Source organism: Coregonus lavaretus (genome assembly GCF_964263955.1).
Source record: "Coregonus lavaretus genome assembly, contig: HAP1_SCAFFOLD_160, whole genome shotgun sequence".
Classification (NCBI taxonomy): domain Eukaryota; kingdom Metazoa; phylum Chordata; class Actinopteri; order Salmoniformes; family Salmonidae; genus Coregonus; species Coregonus lavaretus.
In genome coordinates this window covers 691,736-712,170 of record NW_028156184.1, presented here as the reverse complement: position 1 = coordinate 712,170, position 20,435 = coordinate 691,736, and the positions used below count along the sequence as shown (strand labels likewise).

Here is a 20,435-nt window from a genome sequence, read left to right as displayed (position 1 = left end):
AATGATAAACAGGCTATGAATTGACTACTTGTGTTTTGTAAATTGTCTTTTAAAACTAGATTCATTATTTTATTTACATTTTTGTCATTTAGCAGACGCTCTTATCCAGAGCGACTTACAGGAGCAATTAGGGTTGAGTGCCTTGCTCAAGGGCACATCGACAGATTTTTCACCTAGTCGGCTCGGGGATTAGAACCAGCAACCTTTCGGTTACTTGCACAACGCTCTTAACCACTAAGCTACCTGCCGCCCAATTATTAATTGATTATGAAAGTATTTGAATAACTGTATTGAAGTTAATTGATCTGGCATGTTGGGCCAGTAACTGAAAGGTCGCTGGTTTGAATCCCGAGCCAACTAGGTGAAAAATCTGTCGTTGTGCCCTTGATTAAGGTAATTAACCTCTATTGGTCCTATAAATCGCTCTGGATAAGAGCATCTGCTAAATGACGAAAAATAATGTTTGTAAATTAATTTGTGCTGGGCAACCTCTTCTTCTCTTGTGTATAATGAAATGAAACAAACAGTTTTAAGTGAAATAGTTAGTGTCTATTTCAATCTTCTACCAACCATCCCTATGCCTGGTGTAGGCCTAGAACCATAGAGAGAAGATACGGCCAGATCTGTCATAACAGCCCGGAAGTAAAGCTGCACTGGGAGACACATTTGAAATGGAATACATTGAATACATGCAGCAGGGTGGGAAAAATCACAGGAAAACACTATTTAAATGTCTTGTCGGAAGGGCTGTGGTCACCATTCATGTAATACATTAAATATATACATCAGACGGTATTGGGGAGCTATTCCATAGGGTTTTCACAAGTACATTATTTTCCCATTTCAATCTTATACCAACCAGATTTAATTTACAATATACGGGGGTTGGCAACTAGACTAGGCCTCCAGTCAATTTGTTGCTGAGCTTGTAGCTAGTCTGCGGGCCAGAACATAATTAGCCTATTAACAAATAGCTTATAGCTGCCCAATTCATAGTCCTACACAGTGAAGCCTCACTACACATTTAACACGTGGTTAGTGGGCTAATCAATTCAATGACCATAACATAATAATGTCCATCTGATTACAGTGGTAAAATCACCAATGTCTGTATTAATAGTCCTACCTGTTCTATTAAAATATATTCATTGTATTTCTCCAGTATCAAACCGGTGTGTCTTGCTTGCAACGAAACTGTCGCTGTTTGCGAAGAGTTCAATCTGAGATGTTATTATGCATCTAAGCATGGTACTTTCAGAAGTAGATTTTCCACCCCAGACATGAGGCCGAAGTCCGACGCAGAAAGGAAGGTAGGCCTAAGGAGTGAACACCCTATGTGTTTTACAGTGGAGATTTTAGCATGTACATATTTTATTAATATTATTGAACCTTTATTTAACTAGGCAGTTCCTATCGACTTACACAAATCCAGAAGGAGTCAGTAGAAACCATATTTGTTTAAGCAAGTCAGCCATATCAGCTATGTTTTTTTTTTAAGGCAGTAAATGAGGCTGAATAAACTTTTTCGCTGCCAGACTAAGCTCTGGTGGCTGATAGCCAGGTGTAGCAGTGGTAAGGATTCACTCCATGGTGTTGAAAGGAAAGCTCAAACTTTACGCTGGGCTAACAATAATTATGTTACAAATGGTTTAAGCGTTCCGATATTGTCACTAATCTGGATTTAGACTGTCTGATACTTCAGGTCTAAATAGGGGTATAATCTATACCTTGTGACAATGTAGGACTACTGAAACCATTGTAAGACAGACTTTTTGTTAGCCTTTAAGGCGTCAGCATGCTTTCCAGCCGAAACAGTTCGGAAGAGTTTGTGCATATATTATGACAACATTTTTTGAGGTTTTTGTTTTGGACTTTCGGTAAGGGTTTTTTCAGCTTTTTGGGCACACAACATTTTTTCTTCGAGGCAAATCGGTAGCCAAAGTCTACGCCCCTTCGTTGGTGATTGGTCAACAGTAGGGATTCTTCATTAAAGTCTTTGTTGTCATTAAACTTGAGAAGACTCGTTTTCATGCAGGTTTTTTCATTGAGAAATACTGAACCAAACATGTTAGTTAGATGTAAAATTGCACAACTAAGATTTCCTCGGCAAAAACGTCAACATTAAAGATAGATTTCTTGAGTTTTCTGACTATTTTGAGGAAGTGGCTATGGACCCTTTTCCAGTACATGACACACTGACGTCACAAACAGATACGTGCGACTCTTTACATTTACATGTTAGTCATTTAGACTCTTATCCAGAGCGACTTACAGTTAGTGAGTGCATACATTTTCATACTGTCCCCCCGTGGGAATCGAATCCACAACCCTGGCGTTGCAAGCGCCATGCTCTACCAACTGAGCTACACGGGGCTAGTAACTAGCAACTCTTGGTGGCAGTAGTCTAGATTTTTCATTTTTATTACTTCTAAACAAAATAACTTTTTTGGGGCTCTCATAGGCTTAGAATTATGTTTTGATTCTTGGTTGAACATTCGCTAAGATTATATTTGGTTGTGATCTTTGCAAAATAATTTTTGGGGATGCAGCAGTTGTTAGCTACAATGCTAATGCTCATTGATATAGCCTATAGCAAACGCTAGCCAAAGAGCCATTTTACTGGTTGAAGTTGAAGTGTTTTTTAGTATAATGCAGTTGATTTGTGATGATGACACAAACATTATATTAAGCAGGACATTCATATGAACCTTAAAATCCAATTATACTCCAACGGTAGTGGGAAATGCACTCATAAGCAACATGTAAATAGAGGCTATTTTTTTGCTGGCGTTCTATAAGAACTCCCCCTTGTTCTGCCACCAACTCGCGCCCATCCCCCTCTTGCAGCAATGTGTGTAAACACAGAAAGGGGTCTATGGCGTCTCAAAATGGACAAACTGTACTACTGCCACTTTTTTCTCGTTTTTCAAGCAAAGGTCTTTAAGGGAGTATGTGAGCACACTCGTTCAGTTGGCCTATCCTTCTTAAGAGATGACAAAATACGTTTTCTTTATAAAACAAGTGAATGTTTATTTATAGCACATGCTTAGAGCAAATGCACCTCTGACCAAATGTAACTCCAAAGGAACTCTAATTAAAGGGATAGTTCAATCAAATTACAAATGTACACATCGGTTTCCTCACCCTGTATACAATCCCCAAAAATGTACGTGTCAGCAGTGAAGTTCTCAAGATGGAGGACTTTCAGTACAGCAGTGTTCCCCAATCCTGGTCCCAAAAGGCTCTGTCGTAGCCGGCCGCGACCGGGAGACCCATGGGGCGGCGAACAATTGGCCCAGCGTCGTCCAGGGTAGGGGAGGGAATGGCCGGCAGGGATGTAGCTCAGTTGGTAGAGCATGGCATGCCAGGGTTGAGGGTTCGATTCCAGTATAAAAAAAATAATAATGTATGCACTCACTAACTGTAAGTCGTTCTGGATAAGAGCGTCTGCTAAATGACTAAAATGTAAAAATGTGTACTTGTTTGTTTTTGCCCTCACATACCTTATTCCATTCAAAGGCTGGAGTTGCTTAGTTGAATCCACTGTGTGAGTGTTAAGGCAAAAACTAAAAAACGCACCCCTTTGTGTCCCCTGGACCAGGATTGGGAAACACTGTAGTACATTGGAACAAGTGTGATGATGCAAATTGTATGCAATTATCATTTTCCTCATTTGCATCATCACACTTGTTTCTCTGTACTGAAATCTTGAAAACTTAATTGCTAACATGCAACATTTTTGCCGTTGTATTAACAGTGGACTAATAAACAAAATACAATATTATCGTTTTTTTTTTTTTTTTTTACATCCCTTTAATAGCACCTACCACTCCATTAAAGGAGTAGTTCACTATTTTACAACTTTAAGTCCTATATGTAAGGTTTGTATACAGGGGACGTCGGTGTGTACTCAAGATTCGAAGGTATGTACTCAGGAGAAGAATCTCTGATTTTAGCAGCGCCATTTTTACACCTTCGCGACATTGCACTGTGGTTCTTCAATGTTTTCCTGCCCCTGTCGAACGGATAAAACATTTGTGGATCTTTAGAAAATGTCTCCTGTATCTGCCGTTTCCATCATGTTGCAATGATTTCTTTGCTAAATGTTTTTTTGTCAAATAAACCTAGGCCAATGGAAACCTGTCTACTGATGCCATCTCTAGATCCTGCAATGCAAACTAGGCTCCACTGTCACAATCAGGACTAGGTGACTGTAGGTTTAGAATCAGTGTGGAAGGAGAGAGGCAGGCTGGGTTTGTAATCTGTCAACTCTGGATAGAATCCCAGTCCTAAATAGTAGTCTGAGATCAACTTCCTGGTCCCCTGTGAATGCCACACCCCCTCCCATTGTACCGTATGTATGAACACATTTTGAACAATGGCTGCCGAATATGCTGTGGTCCTTACTAACACAATAGGAAAGGTTGTGGTTTATGTGGGCCATCACATGTGAGTACTCAGGTCTTTCACTCTGAGCATTCATATCAATGAAAGGTACATCACTGCCACCATCTGGTGGTTCTGTCCTGGTGAGATCACAGGGTCAAAGAAAACTTGGTATGACTGGAGTCACTCCAGGCACTCAGCCCATAAGAACCATTCATACAGTCAGAACTAATATAGAAGAACTGAATACAACCATAAGAACCATTCATACTGTCAGATATAATATGGAAGAACTGAATACAAAAGAGGAGGAGAGGTTGACCAGTACAAATTCATGTACAAACATTATTTTTCATTGGCAGATCAATGCAGTTTTCCAAACATATTCATCATCAGTTTTTTGGTAAGATTTTAACTGAACAAAAATATAAACACAACATTCAACAATTTTACTGGGGTACAGTGCATATAAGGAAATCAGTCAATTGAAATACATTCATTAGGCCCTATTCTATGGATTTCACATGAATGGGCAAGGGCGCAGCCATGGGTGGGCCTGGGAAGGCATAGGCCCAACCATTTGGGAGCCAGGCCCACCCATCAGCCAATAAGAATGATTTTCCCCCACTAAAGGGCTTTATTACAGATAGAAATACTCCTCAGTTTCATCAGCTGTCCGGGTGGCTGATCTCAGATTATCCTGCAGGTGAAGAAGCCAGATGTGGAGGTCCTGGGCTTGCACGGTTACACGTGGTCTGCGGCTGGGAAGCCAGTTGGATGTTCTGCCATATTCTCGGGAGAGAAATGTACATTCAATTCTCTGGCAACAGCTCTGGTGAACATTCCTGCAGTCAACATGCCAATTGCGCACTCACTCAAAATGTAGACATCTGTGGCATTGTGTTGTGTGACAAATGGCACATTTCAGAGTGGCCTTTTATTGTACCCAGCACAAGGTGCACCTGTGTAATGATCATACTGTTTAATCAGCTTCTTGATATGCCACACCTGTCAGGTGGATGGATTACCTTCGCAAAGGAGAAATGCTCACTAACAGAGATGTAAACAAATTTGTGCACCACATTTGAGAGAAATAAGCTTTTTGTGCATTTTGAAAATTTCTGGGATCTTTTATTTCAGCTCATGAAACATGGGACCAACACTTTACATGTCAAGTTTATATATTTATTCAGTATAGTTTTAGAAGACAATTTACTAAACACGTAGTCATTTCATTTGAATTGTCACATGTTTGGTAAACAACAGGTGTAGACTAACAGTGAAATGTTGACCAACAATGGAGAACACAATACAACAATTATAATAACAGGAAAAAAGATTGTAGCACAAGGAATTAATACACGATGAGCAATGGTAGATTGGCTATTTACATGGGGTGCCAATACCTAGTCAATGGTAGCTTGGCTATATACATGGGGTGCCAATACCTAGTCAATGGTAGCTTGGCAATATACATGGGATGCCAATACCTAGTCAATGGTAGCTTGGCTATATACAGTGCAATCTGAAAGTATTCAGACCCCTTGACTTTTTCCACATTTCATTACGTTACAGCCATATTCTAAAATTGGTTAAATCGTTTTTTCCGCTCATCAATCTACACACAATACCCCATAATGTCAAAGCAAAAGACAGGTTTTTAGACATTTTTCCTAATTTATTAATACAAAACGGAAATATTAAATTTACATAAGTATTCAGACCGTTTACTCAGTACTTTCTTGAAGCACCTTTGGCAGCGATTACAGCATCGAGTCTTCTTGGGTATGATGCTACAAGCTTGGCACACCTGTATTTGGGGAGTTTCATTCATTCTTCTCTGCAGATCCTCTCAAACTCTATCAGGTTGGATGGGGAGCGTTGCTGCACAGCTATTTTCTGGTCTCTCCGGAGATGTTCAATCGGGTTCAAGTCTGGGCTCTGGCTGGGCCAGTTGAACACAGAGGCTGTACCCTTACAGTTTTAGATAGCATTTTATTTCTATGATATAGCCTACAGTAGCCTATATGTGGTGTTCAATGCAGCCCTACATTGCATGATACTTTAAAAAACGTTTTTACATTATGAAGGGCTTGACATGAATTCTTGATTTTTTTACTTGGTTTGTAACACCATGGGCCAAATAGGTGACTGTAAATTGGATTGTGTTGTATGATGCAAGAAACCACTTTACAAAATAATATTAATTATTATTACCATACAGAGAATTAGACAATGTAGGCTACCCCTCTGCTCATTGGCTTATTTACATATTCAAGCCTGTCTCAAAATACAACACTGCCTCTTTAATTAAGAGATATTTTATCTGACTGGCTTTTCAAAGACAGCTTGAAATGTAGCCTACACGTTTTGTTCTCTTGTAGGAAGCAGTAATTCCCCATTGCTGACCTATACTTATGTATAACTGGGCTAATAACTCGCTAACTAGCAAAGAATATCAACAAATGTGCAGACGCGCGGCTCTGCGGTCTGATCTGAACTGCGCATTCACTCGCGGGTGATTGAAAGACCGCTCGTGGGCTACTCCCGCCAATAGAATTCTACTCGGTTCGGACTGGCTCTGCCTACAACAAAATCACGGACTCAATCTTGCAGAGTTATATATGTTTTGGTTTGTTGCATTGAAAAGGGGCTGATATAATATCGATTCGATCACAGAAAAAACGTTGATCTATATAGTGCAAAATAATGGGGCGAACTCAGCTAAATTCAATCTCTTGCGTCTCTGCGCGGCATGGCATTTCTTCTTCTCTGCAGTCCTGGAGGAAGTGCGCGGCTGCGCAGTTTAGAGGGAACATTGCCTGCAGCACACCTTTCATATTATTGATGAATCTAGATTTGAAAACGTCATTAAGCAAGCACACATTATGTAACGATCCCTGCTGTCTGAGTCGGTTCCTGTCTGTGTACTAGTTTTTCTGCTCGGGATCTCCAGTTTCCCGAGGGTTCTGGAACGCTCCCTGCCTGGTTGCCGGGCACGTTGCTAGGCGGGAGCTCTCTTGATTCCCGCACCTGCATCCCATCAGCAATCTACACACCTGGTCCTGATCATCACCCTTCTTAGGCTCTGTCCTATCATCCATTCCCTGCCGGATCGTTAGCCATGAACAGTATGTTTGTCCGTGTATCAGCCTTGGAACATCTAGCGTTAGTTTTGTTGTTTTGCACCTTGTTGACTTGCTGTGTACTTACCTCCGTTTTGTTCTGTCTGCAGTCTCTCACCCGGAACCTTCACCCAACCTCTGCCTGATGGTCGGCGGCTGCCGAGCCATTACTGGACCTACCACTGCACCCTCAACAACCCATCCACGCCACCCGCTCTGTTCCCTGGATTATTCAGCCTCACTCGGGGATCTATTAAATAAACACTCACCTTTGTTTCAACGTACCTTGTCCTGGTCTGCTTCTGGGTTCTGGCTTAGTAAACCGTGACACATTATGTCCGTTAGATAGTTATTGAGCCATTGCAAGATGTCTGATCCAGGCTTAATTCAGATATCGTATCGGATGAGTGGTGGCAATTAGTGCTGATAAACAAAGGAGTCTGCTCATACTGAATCCTTGATCATAAGTTTATTCAGATCACAAGCTTCCAGCATAAGTGACAGGTGACATGACACCCGGAGAGCGACGCCTCAGAATGGCTGCTCGTTCTGCCCTCTCCTTCGTTTTCCCCCCTATTTATAAACAATGATGCTCCCTCTTCTGGCCAATCACCAGTCTCCCCTGTCCACAACACACTTCCTGTCTGTTGTATGTGGCGTTACACCTAAAACATTCCCTCTTGATACTAACATAAACAACATTCCATTTCTTCATGAAAAACATTTAACACCATCATAATCTTAATACACTACACAGACAACCTTAGAAAAAGTAAGAAATGATTAACCGTATCAAATGGCTTCTACAGGTCAATAAATAAAGCAGCACAATGATTTTTATGGTCTAAACCACAGGTGTCAAACTCATTCCACGGAGGACCGAGTGGCTGCGGGTTTTCACTCCTCCCTTGTACTTGATTAATCAATTAAGGTCACTAATTAGTAAGGAACTGTCGTAGTAAATATAAAATGTTATAGCTTGGTCTGACTAAAATCTTGTGCATGACCCATTTTAATGTTAGGAGCTTGTTTTCAATCAATGCTGTTCCTATGCAAGAACAATGGACAGAGCCAATATCTTCTCAAGGACAACACCCACGCCACAGGCCACAATCTGGTTGCTCCCCACGAGTCTTTCCTTTGAGAACATACACACATTCACACACACATCTCCATGCATACGCACACTCATTCTCATGCCTCACGAGTTACGCACACACCAACTCCACTTCTTTCTACTGGTCGGGTGCCAAGGGCAGAGGACTCTGCCGTGCACCAAATGGGGCTTCTACTCTGGACAGAGCAGACCCGCCTCCTACGCCTCGGGAACCAATCAAGGGACTAGAAGAAGGACCCCTTCCTTTGTGTTACATTGTATAAAGTAATGCTGTAAACTCTGTTTTTTATCCTTCTCAACTGTCTCCATAAGAGGCAATTGATTGGGTCCATGCATTGGGCCCATGCATGTAGCTTGAGCAGTACCAGCTATCTCTGTGTTTAATAAACTGCCTTTTGCTTAAACATATTCCTCTCTGTCTAGCGTCGTTGGTTTGTACTTCCTCTCCTTATGGTTTCACCAACAAAAATGGTAGCAGAGGATGGTTTTTAATTCGATCTAAAAGTTGGTGCGAGAGGAAAAGGCAAATCATCGATCTAAAAACAGACGGAAGAGTGACCTGAAAATCCAGGAGACATCAACTATTCGTCTTGGCTCAGGAACCTGATCAGAGCGCTCTTCTAAAAAGGTACGCAGAGCCTGTTAAAACGAAATCTTGCATATTGTATTATAGACCAATACCAAATTTTGATCAGTAGTACTGAGTGTGAGTATGAATACTTGTTAAATAATTTCCATCCTAAATGAATTAAGGCATAAATGAGATATCTGGTACTGTGAACACTGAGAACTGTGATTATATTATGAGAGTCTTACCAGTGGCTGAATACTGATGGTTGTATAGAGTCTTACCAGTGGCTGAATACTGATGGTTGTATAGAGTCTTACCAGTGACTGAATACTGATGGTTGTATATTATGAGAGTCTTACCAGTGGCTGAATACTGATGGTTGTATATTATGAGAGTCTTACCAGTGGCTGAATACTGATGGTTGTATATTATGAGAGTCTTACCAGTGGCTGAATACTGATGGTTGTATATTATGAGAGTCTTACCAGTGGCTGAATACTGATGATTGTATCCTATGGGTTAAATTGTGATTTAACACAGTATGTGGATAAGATTTGACCCACAACTAGATTCCTAAAGGGACCCAGTTTGAACTGAGACTTTTTGCATAAATCCTATTAGGGGAGGTTGCGAGGAGGTTGAAGTCAAAACTGTGGCAGAGTTCTAGACATTAGGTGGGGGAGAATCACCGAAATTGACCAGAGGTACTAAATTCCCTTGATAGGGATCCAGTTGCTTCTGTGACTTCACATAATGAAGGTGCCTTTTTAAGGTTGTGTGAAGGGTGCAGTCGAACTGAGACTATGTTTTAGGACGCTCTGGTAATCTAAATTCAAGTTGCTTCTCCGACTTCACATGTTAAATTGGTCCTTACAAAAGGACGCGTGAAGGGTGGCAGTCGAACTGAGAATGTGTTCTAGGACTCTTGATAGCCTGAATACATTAAGCATTGTAATTCCAATTGGCTTTTGGCTGTGTGTTTTCATGTATTATAACGTGTCACTTTTGGCTGTGTGTTTTGATGTATTATAACGTGTAATGGATGATGGGAAGTTATAGTGAGACTTATGAGACTGAACACCAATCTGTGGAATTGAGTGAATTTGACCTAGGGTTTCAGGAACCAGGGACTGGGGAGACTGATATTGAGGTTGTGCATGATTCTAGAACAAGCGTTAGATAACTAAAGCGTGGTGTGTGCTGTGTGTAGAAATTACTGCATTGGTATATGTGACTGGAATTCTGATTTTTATGATAATGATTGCATTACACATAATATAAAAACAATCAGCCTCTTTACATACGAGGGTGTCATACATGAGATACGTCTGTAATTGATACCGATAGAGGAGAGTAGGAGGGTGCAACCTAAAAAATCTGACACAATGTGTGTGAAAGGGTCTCCTACAGTCGTCCCAGACACCAGCACCACTCCTGGCCCCACCTCACTATACAGCCTAAAAGGCACCATGACTTTTGGCCCACAACCACAACCATGGCCTCAGCGGGACACTCCACCAGGTCCTCCTAGAAGAGGGAACTACCTGTGCTACCATTGTGGAAGAACTGGACATTTCAAGCATGATTGCTGGGATCTGCAGAAATCTAACCATCAACCCCCAGGGAGGGGAAGAGACAGTGGTAAACCACAATGGAGAGGTAGAGGAAAGGGAGGACCCCCACAATAACCATAAACCCACCTGTCTGAACTCCAGGTGCCGAAGGCGTGATCCTCATCCAATACTACTACCACCGACATCACAGACTGAACTCAACCAAGGCGATATAGCACAGTTACAGAGCTCAGCAGACCCTATGAACACTCAGTCTGGGCCCAGGAGGGGGCGGCAGAGGACAGGACAAAACTCTGGAGGTGCCATGATGGAAGATGAACCAGCTAGACTCTGCCCAGAACTGTTGAGTGAAGCTCACGGGCCCACACATGAGGGGAAGTTTAAAACCCTCCAAAAGGTTTCACACATCTGGTGGCACCCTCACATGACAGAAACTGTAGACAGGTTTTCAAAATGGGTAGAGCCAATTCCTACAGAAAACTACAGAATTAGAGGATGATAGGTCAGTCATTAAAGTGGCTACAAACTAAATTAATACCCAGATATGGTATACCAAGGCAGATAAGATCTGACAACCACATATTGTAGCAACAAACACCTGAAAAAGGTGGAGGTAAGATTCGGAATCATGCACAGATTCGGTTCAGTAACATCCACAGTCCCAACCAAACATTTAAAGCTAAAATAACAGAGGTTTGTGCAGGAACAAAATTAACATAGGTCCACCAAGGGAGGGAGGTCATATGCCCTCCCTTGATGTACAACAGATAGAAATGACTGATTATGTGATGAAATTGACGGAATTTTCTGCAGCACTCTCTTCTCAGGTGCAGAAGGCCCAAGAGGGGGAGCTGTCGGGAAGTACGCTGCCACTGAAGGTAAAAGTGGGAGACTGGGTGAGGGTAAAAGTCCACAAGAGAAAGTGGCTGGAACCCAGGTGGACTGGACCGTACGAAGTGAAGGAGGTTACTTCACACTCAGTCCAGGTCAGAGGTAAATCAGGCGCACCCTGGCACCATCTAACACACTGCACACCAGCCCCCACTCCTTCTAGATCACTGACAGAAGTCAGGGCTGATTTGAGCAGCAAAACCACAATTTGACACCAAAATGAAGATGAAATAGAATTTGAATAACAGCTTTGATGCATTTAATCGTGCACTAGAGGGGGACTAACATTGTTTAATTAATGTTTTTTATCATTGCATTATGCCTAATCATGTGTTGTTTTTCTTTCCTACATTATTGTTTTTCTTTTAAGACTGATTCAACTATGCTTAATGCCAACATAATTAATGGATCACGTCTAGTAGACGTGAAGAGGGGGATTTGTCGTAGTAAAAATAATTTGTTATAGATTGGTCTGACTAAAATGTTCTGTAAGACCCATTTGGAGCCTGTTTTCAATAAATGCTGTGCCAGGTCAGAGAGCAAAAGGTCAGAGAACAAAAGGACAGAGAAAACCTTATCTTATCACCAAATGGCCTAGGAATGTGATAATAGACAACACCCCCACCTCCGGCCATAAACAACAGATACTCCTCAGGAGTTCCCTGGACACACAGACATTTCATTTTCACGCACACTCATTCTCAACCCCCCTTCTACTGGTCGGGTGCCAAGGGCAGCCATGCCGTGCACCAATGGGGCTTCTGCTCTGGACAGAGCAGACCCGCCTCCTACGCCTCGGGAACCAATCAAGGGACTAGAAGAAGGACCCCTTCCTTTGTGTTACATTGTATAAAGTAATGCTGTAAACTCTGTTTTTTATCCTTCTCAGCTGACACCATTAGCGTGGCATATGATTAGGTCCATGCATGTTAATTAGCAGGATCCCATGCATGTAGCTTGAGCAGTACCAGCTATCTCTGTGTTTAATAAACTGCCTTTTGCTTAAACATATTCCTCTCTGTCTAGCGTCGTTGGTTTGTACTTCCTCTCCTTATGGTTTCACCAACACTACTTTTAAAAACTTATTTGGAAATTTTAGCAACTTTTGAAAATTGACTCAAACACTAAAATGCACACAATTTCTTTCAAAATGACACTAAAACGATTTTCTCTGTCACACACTCAGTCACAATACACTCAGTCACAACACACGTGTCTGGATGCAAAAGTGCATTGTGAGTGACTTCAGCAGCAGGCGCTCAGCTCGTGCACAGGCAGCAGCAGGCCAGCCAAGCAGCACAACAACCTGGAGAGAGATGCCTAGCACACACATCATTATTTGAGTTAAGTTTCTTGTTCAATAAGATAGCATATATATTACATTTTAGTCATTTAGCAGACACTCTTATCCAGAGCGACTTACAGTTAGTGAATACAATTTTTTAGTTTATTTTTTTACACTGGCCCCCCCTGGGAATCGAACCCATCAACTGAGCTACATCCCTGCCGGCCATTCCCCCCCTACCCTGGACGACGCTGGGCCAATTGTGCGCCGCCCATGAGTCTCCCGGTCACTGCCGGCTGCGACAGAGCCTGGATTCGAACCAGGATCTCTAGTGCGCCACTCAGGAGGGTTATTAGCTTGTACCTATAATTGTTCATCAGTTAGGTAGCATGTTTACTAACTACCAATACACTACTAGTTAATAAGAAAATAAATCAAATGTAATTGTTCAATAATTCAATGTGTAACTAAAAATATCTGATCATATAAAATGTTATGTGTTTATATTACTTTTGCAAATACAAATATGTGATAATAAACAAACAATAAACAAATCTAAACTAACTAATGTCAAATCATATTTGTCGCCGAGATGGCCAGTCAATTTGATTAAGGTTATTGTTTATTCTACGTAATGTTGCAGTTTTACGTTATTACGTAATGACTGGTAGGGCCGTCCCAGGGATTCCGGAATGCACGGACTGTTGCACTGTGGTGGGAAACAGGAAGTTCCGGCAGGCGCGCCCATGCCACGTTCTTCAGAATAAAAAAAGCGCCAGAACTGTGCAGTCAAGAGGATAACCTTTTGTGTCCGTTTCTATTTATTACTAGAGGTATGTAATACCACGTTTAAACTTTCTAATGTCGAAAGAACATGTCATACCATGTTAGGTATCACATCCGTTAAGGTATTATCACGTTTGGTAAAGGTTTGATGTGTTATTTTTGTGTCAAACCGATTGAGTGAAAGAACGTGGTAAAAACTATTTTACAAGTCACATAGCTAGATACTTTGGGTTTGTCTGAGTGGATGTACATAATTTTCTCATGTTAGTTCAATAAATAATCAATTTATTTTAGATTTCTGAGTTCGTTTAGCATATTATTGTTTTTGTGTTAAATTCACGAGTTGGTAAAATGGCGGCTACTCTCGGTCAGCGTCAACGGGACTTCAGTGAGGACAGTGCGGGTGCATCAGATAGAGACAATTTCACGGTCGGACTACTGTTTTGAAGATGAATGTAATGATTATCAGTTTTCTACATGTGTACTAATTTTCAGACATATTCTGTTGTTATCAATAAATGTTGCTATGGTGTGAACAGGAAATACAATTGGTTTTTGAAGTAATACAGTGAAGACAAGGTTATTAAGGAAATTAGACACTTAACTTAAATTAACACCCAAAATGAGTATTAGCACCTATTTCAGTCCAAGTCAAGCACTGAATTAGATAATTGAACAAGAAAAAAATGAAAATATTTTTAGAGAATAAAGAAAGTGCCAGAACTGTCAAGACTAACTTTTGTGTCTGTTTCTCTTTATTACTACTGGACGACTCAGATTAAGTCTGAGGCCGGTAACATCAACAGTGAGGACAAAACCCAGCCTGCCTCACTCCTTCCACACTGAGTCCAAACCTACAGTCACTCGGTCCTGATTGTGACAGTTGAGCCCAGTTTACTGCAGGATCCAGAGATGGCATCAGTGAAGCTGGAAGACTGCAGTCAAACATTGGAGCTGAATGTCAACATTAAAGATGAAGAAGAGGAGGAGAAGAATGGGAAATCTGTTTGTCACGGTAAGAGTAGGTTCTAGATAACTAAGTTTGTTTGACATGATTTGGAAAGGCACACACACACCAGTGCATTCGGAAAGTATTCAGACCCCTGGACTTTTTTGACATTTTGTTACGTTTCAGCCTTATTGTAAAATTGATTAAATTGTTTTTTCCCTCATCAATCTACACACAATACCCCATAATGACAAAGCAAAAACTGTTTTTTATCAGTTGTTGCAAAAACAACAACAACTGAACAATTACATTTACATAAGTATTCAGACCCTTTACTCAGTACTTTGTTTAAGCACCTTTGGCAGTGATTACAGCCAAAGTCTTAATGTGTATGACGCTACAAGCTTGGCACACCTGTATTTGGGGAGTTTCTCCCATTCCTCTCAGCAGATCCTCTCAAGCTCTGTCAGGTTGGATGGGGCGCGTCGCTGCACAGCTATTTTCAGGTCTCCAGACATGTTCGATTGGGTTTAAGTCCTGGCTCTGGCTGGGCCACTCAAGGACATTCAGAGACTTGTCCCGAAGCCACTCCTGCGTTGTCTTGGCTGTGTGCTTAGGGTCGTTGTCCTGTTGGAAGGTGAACCTTCGCCCCGGTCTTGAGGTCCTGAGCGCACTGGAGCAGGTTATCATCAAGGATCTCTCTGTACTTTGCTCCAATCATCTTTCCCTCGATCCTGACTAGGCTCCCAGTCCCTGCCGCTGAACAACATCACCGCAGCATGATGCTTCCACTGCCATGCTTCACCATAAGGATGGTGCCAGGTTTCCTCCAGACGTGATGCTTGTCATTCAGGCCAAGAAGTTCAATCTTGGTTTCATCAGACCAAATAATCTTGTTTCTCATGGTCCGAGTCCTTTAGGTGCCTTTTGGCAAACTCGAAGCGGGCTGTCATGTGCTTTTTGCTGAGGAGTGGCTTCCGTCTGGCCACTCTACCATAAAGGCCTGATTGGTGGAGTGCTGAAGAGATGGTTGTCCTTCTGGAAGGTTCTCACATTTCCATAGAGGAACTCTGGAACTCTGTCAGAGTGACCATCATGTTCTTGGTCACCTATATAGACAGTTGTGTGACTTTCCAAATCATCTCCAATCAATTGAATTTACCACAGTTGAACTCCAATTAAGTTTTAGAAACATCTCAAGGATGATCAATGGAAACAGGATCCACCTGAGAAAAATGTCGAGGTTCATAGTCTCATAGCAAAGGGTGTGAATACTTATGTAAACAAGGTATTTCTGCTGTTTTATTTTTAATACATTTGCAAAAATGTCTAAGAACCTGTTTTCACCTTGTCATTATGAGGTATTGTGTGTAGATTGATGAGGATTTTTTTTATTTAATCCATTTCAGAATAAGGCTGTAACGAATCAAATTGTGGAAAAGGTAAAGGGGTCTGAGTACTTTCCTAATGCACTGTACATATCCAAAAGTGGACCTAGAAGTTTGTCCTTAAATATCTATTGGGAGCCCATCTGGACCTTCCGCTTAACCTCCCTTCATATCGAAAATAGCATCAGATATTTCAACACCATCCAATTCCTTTTCCAGATCCAATTTAGTGTCTTCTGAAGTAGAGGGAAAATCAAGACCTGACTAGTTCAGTTCTCAGGAGATTCAGAGTTGTAAAGTGTGTTGTAGTAGGAAGCAAATGTTTGGTTTATTTCTACAGGATCCATTGATAATTGTCCTTGTAAATTATGAATTGCATTAAAGGCTGAATTTTACTACTTAATGTGCCAGGCCAGCAATTTACCAGGTTTTTCACCTTGATCATAGAAGGACTGTTTCAGCCTAGTTAAGCTGTTTGCAGCCTTTGAGGTGGGAAGTTCTTCATACTGAGCTTTAAGACCAAATCATTCCTTGTTTACTTCTACTGAGTTATCCAAAAAAGCTTCCCTCTCCAATTCTCTCATTTTCTGATTTATTAGATTTGAAAATGGTAAAACGTATAATTTGCCCCCAAATATGTGCTTTGAAAGCCTCCCATCTGGTACTCGCTGACGTTTGGTCAGTGTTCAATGTCAGTGTTCAATGTCATCTATATGCACTCCAACGTAATGTAAGAAGTCTGGGTCCTGTAACCATCTGGGATGTAAACGCCATCTAGAGGATCCTTTTACTAGTTTTGTATCCCTTTAGAACAGGGGTGTCAAACTCATTTTAGCTCAGGGGCCACATGGAGGAAAATCTATTCCCAAGTGGGCCGGACCGGAAAAATCATGGTATTTTCTTTGTTTTAAAACGATCAACATACAACATAAAGCTGGAGCCTGAGGACAGTGTGTCCAAAATAGTACAAGCACAACATCACTATTAATCATAAAACACGTCAAGTTTATTTGAAAATTCTAAAGAAAAAGAACACACAAACACACAATGCCTCAGTGATTAACAGAACTGTTTCACAGATCACAGAACTATATCAGGGTGTCATTTCTCAGGCAGAAATGTAGATAAAAATAATGAAATCCTGTTCCCAAAACAAGTGCAAGAACCACAGAGTCAAGAATGGGTTAAATATACAAATAAAATAAAATCAATTAAAAACAATAGCACATCAACATAAAAACATATACATAAATCTGAAAGCGTTGCTCAAACTCCCGTAACAGTCCCGTTATTTTATCTTTGAACCGCTTCATGTCTGCCACATGTTGGGTCGCACACACATTTTTCAGACAGGGGAAGTGAGCTGCATCACCACCGGCAAGTTGCGTCTCCCACAATGACAGCTTCAACTTGAAAGAACGTATGCTGTCATAATACCGCGTGACAACTTTGTTGCGCCCTTGCAGCTGTTTGTTCAAGTTATTCAGGTGCTCTGTAACATCCACCATAAATGCAAGGTCCGGCATCCATTCTGCGGAATGAAATTCTAACACTGGTTTGCCCTTTACTTCCATGACCTGTTCAATTTCTTCTCGTAAATCAAAGAAATGCCTCAGCACAGCACCTCGGCTTAACCATCTTACCTCAGTGTGGTATGGCAGGCCATAGATGTGGTCTTTCTCTCTGAGAAGGCTGTCAAACTGACGGTGATTCAGGCTTCTGGATCGGATGAAATTAACAGTTTGGATGACCACCTTCATGACGTTATCCATCTTTAATGACTTGCAACACAAAGCCTCCTGGTGCAAAATACAGTGAAAAGTCAAAAAATCACGTCCTCCATTTGCAGATTGCACTTTCTCTCTGAACTTTGTCACAACGCCTGCTTTTTTCCCGATCATTGAGGGCGCACCATCTGTAGCCAGGCTGACAGCGCGGGACCAGTCCACTCCGACCCTGTCCAGCGCGCCGACGAGTGCGGTAAAAATATCAGCTGCTGTCGTTGTATCTGTCATCGGCACCAACTCCACAAACTCCTCGGTGACGGTCAATGTGTCATCAACTCCGCGGATGAAAAAATGGCCAGTTGTGCAACATCTGTAATGTCCGTGCTTTCATCAATTGCAACCGAAAACGCAATAAATGACTTTACTTTTTGCTTCAACTGGCTGTCCAAATCCACTGAAAGATCGGAAATCCTGTCTGCAACTGTGTTTCTTGTCAGGCTGATATTTGCAAAAGCCTGCCGCTTTTCAGGGCACACAATCTCCGCTGCCTTCATCATGCATGTTTTTACAAATTCACCCTCACTAAATGGTTTTGAAGCCACTGCGATTTCATTAGCAATGAGGTAGCTAGCTTTCACTGCAGCGTCACTAATGTCTCGGCTGTGAGTAAACACAGACTGCTGTTTCTTCAGACCCGCCAACAGTTCATTCACCTTCTCTCATCTCCGCTGTCCTTGAAAGTTGTCATATTTGTCGGCATGAAGACTCACACAGTGGCGACGAAGGTTATATTCTTTCAGCACTGCAACATGCTCTGAACACACCAAACATACAGCTTTCCCATTCAATTCCGTGATTAAATAGGATGACCATTTTTCTTGGAACACTCTGCACTCTGTGTCCACTTTTCTATTTTTTGACAGAGACATATTGGGGCAATGAGGGTGCCAAAGCACATAATGTTAAAAGAAGAAGCCATAATAAATATCGCGGGCAAAACAAAGTAGCTCATTGGCTGCACGTGCTTGACCTACTTGCTCTGCCCCGGTATAAACAGTTTGCTTGCTAAACACAATTGCTATTGCGCCATCCAGTGGACGCAATTGGAACAGCAGTTTATTTTATTGAATAAAAAAATATATATATATATATATATATATTTTTTCTTCTTTCAAAATCATCTCGCGGGCCGGATTAAACCCGTTTGCGGGCCTGATCCGGCCCGCGGGCCGTACGTTTGACACCCCTGTCTTAGAGGCTTACCTAGAAAGACTCACACCTGTAATTGCTGCCAAAGGTGATTATAACATGTATTGACTCAGGGGTGTGAATACTTATGCAAATTAGATATTTCTGTATGTTGTGTAGATGGGTGTGAAAAAATCTATTTAATCAATTTTGAATTCAGGCTGTAACACAACAAAATGTGGATTAAGTCAAGGGGTATGAATACATTCAGAAGGCACTGTATCTGCACCTATGTGACGTAGTACGCAATTCTCGGGGAACACTTTTGGCTCGTGAGTGCTACTTTCAGAACTACTGGCAAAAAAGTATACAAAAGTACAGAAGAATCTCTTTAATGTTTAACTATTTTTTTTCTCTGAAAAATATATTATTTTATAAATTAAATAATGTTGCCTATTGCATTTACAACACAACAGTACAACAACAAATCAAAATACCCCAAAAATAACTTGAAACATATGTTTTAAATGCAATATATTTTTATTACTATTCTAAAGAAATTAAATTACAAACAGAAAATGGAAGTCTTCAAAGGTGGCAGTCTCCATGTGATCTCATTTGGAGATGTAATATCTGCAGCTTTTATTCAATATCACTTGGTTTAAGAAGTAGTCCTCAGTCTTAATTGACGCAAACCTCAGTGAGCCCAGACTGTGTGTAGCAGGGCTTCTCGGTTGCCTCGTAGTTGGATGCCTCAGCATTGTCAGATACAACTTTGGCTAGCTTGGTGTCGAATGGGTTCAATGCCACCTGGATGGCAGGCTCAGAGTCAGGCACAAGGAAGTTATCTGGGATGCTAGGCAGAGGCGGCTCACACTCTCTCAGGCTGACAGCACTCTTTCCAGGTCTCTTTTCCGACTCAGATTTGTCCTTAGTGGAGATGAAATCCTTTGACTTCTGCAACTCTTTTGCAGAATCGTCAGAAATGGGGGCACACTGTGGTGTGGATGATGCTTGTTTCAAACCAAACCGTGAAGAAATGCTCTCCCGAACTCTGGATGCCAGTGTCTGTAGTTCAGTGGTGGCTGGTTCCCTTTTCTTCAACCTGGCAGTGGCAATAGCATCAGATCGCCTTCTAGCCTCCTTGGAGATTCTCACAGCATCATAGAGAACCACTATTACGATGAAGCCATAGAAAACGAGCCCCAAAATCAGGTTCACCTTCACAAGTGGCTCTGAGTAAGAAGGGTCAGTCAATATGTTGACTCTGGGTTTGATCTTCAGGGTGCTCTTCTGAGCTTTTGGAGCTGGAGCCTGAAGATTTTCTTTGAAGACGTTGTTGTCACCTTGCAATGCTTTTTGCTTGTAAGCCTGTAGATAAGGAATACGTTTCTCCACAATCATCTGTGGGACTTTAGCTTTACCTGGGAAAGTATCATCTTTCATCC

At 41.6% G+C, this 20,435-nt stretch overlaps 1 long non-coding RNA gene across 1 annotated transcript in view; it reads left to right on the top strand.

Moving 5' to 3' along the window:
* Nucleotides 1-16,372, top strand: part of LOC311126699 — a 43,493-nt gene extending 27,121 nt beyond the window's left edge. Inside the window, exon 3 of the long non-coding RNA XR_014613062.1 lies at nucleotides 16,292-16,372. This is a non-coding gene — a long non-coding RNA (uncharacterized lncRNA). The remainder of the gene's footprint in view (nucleotides 1-16,291) is intronic.
* Nucleotides 16,373-20,435: the final 4,063 nt, after the last annotated feature.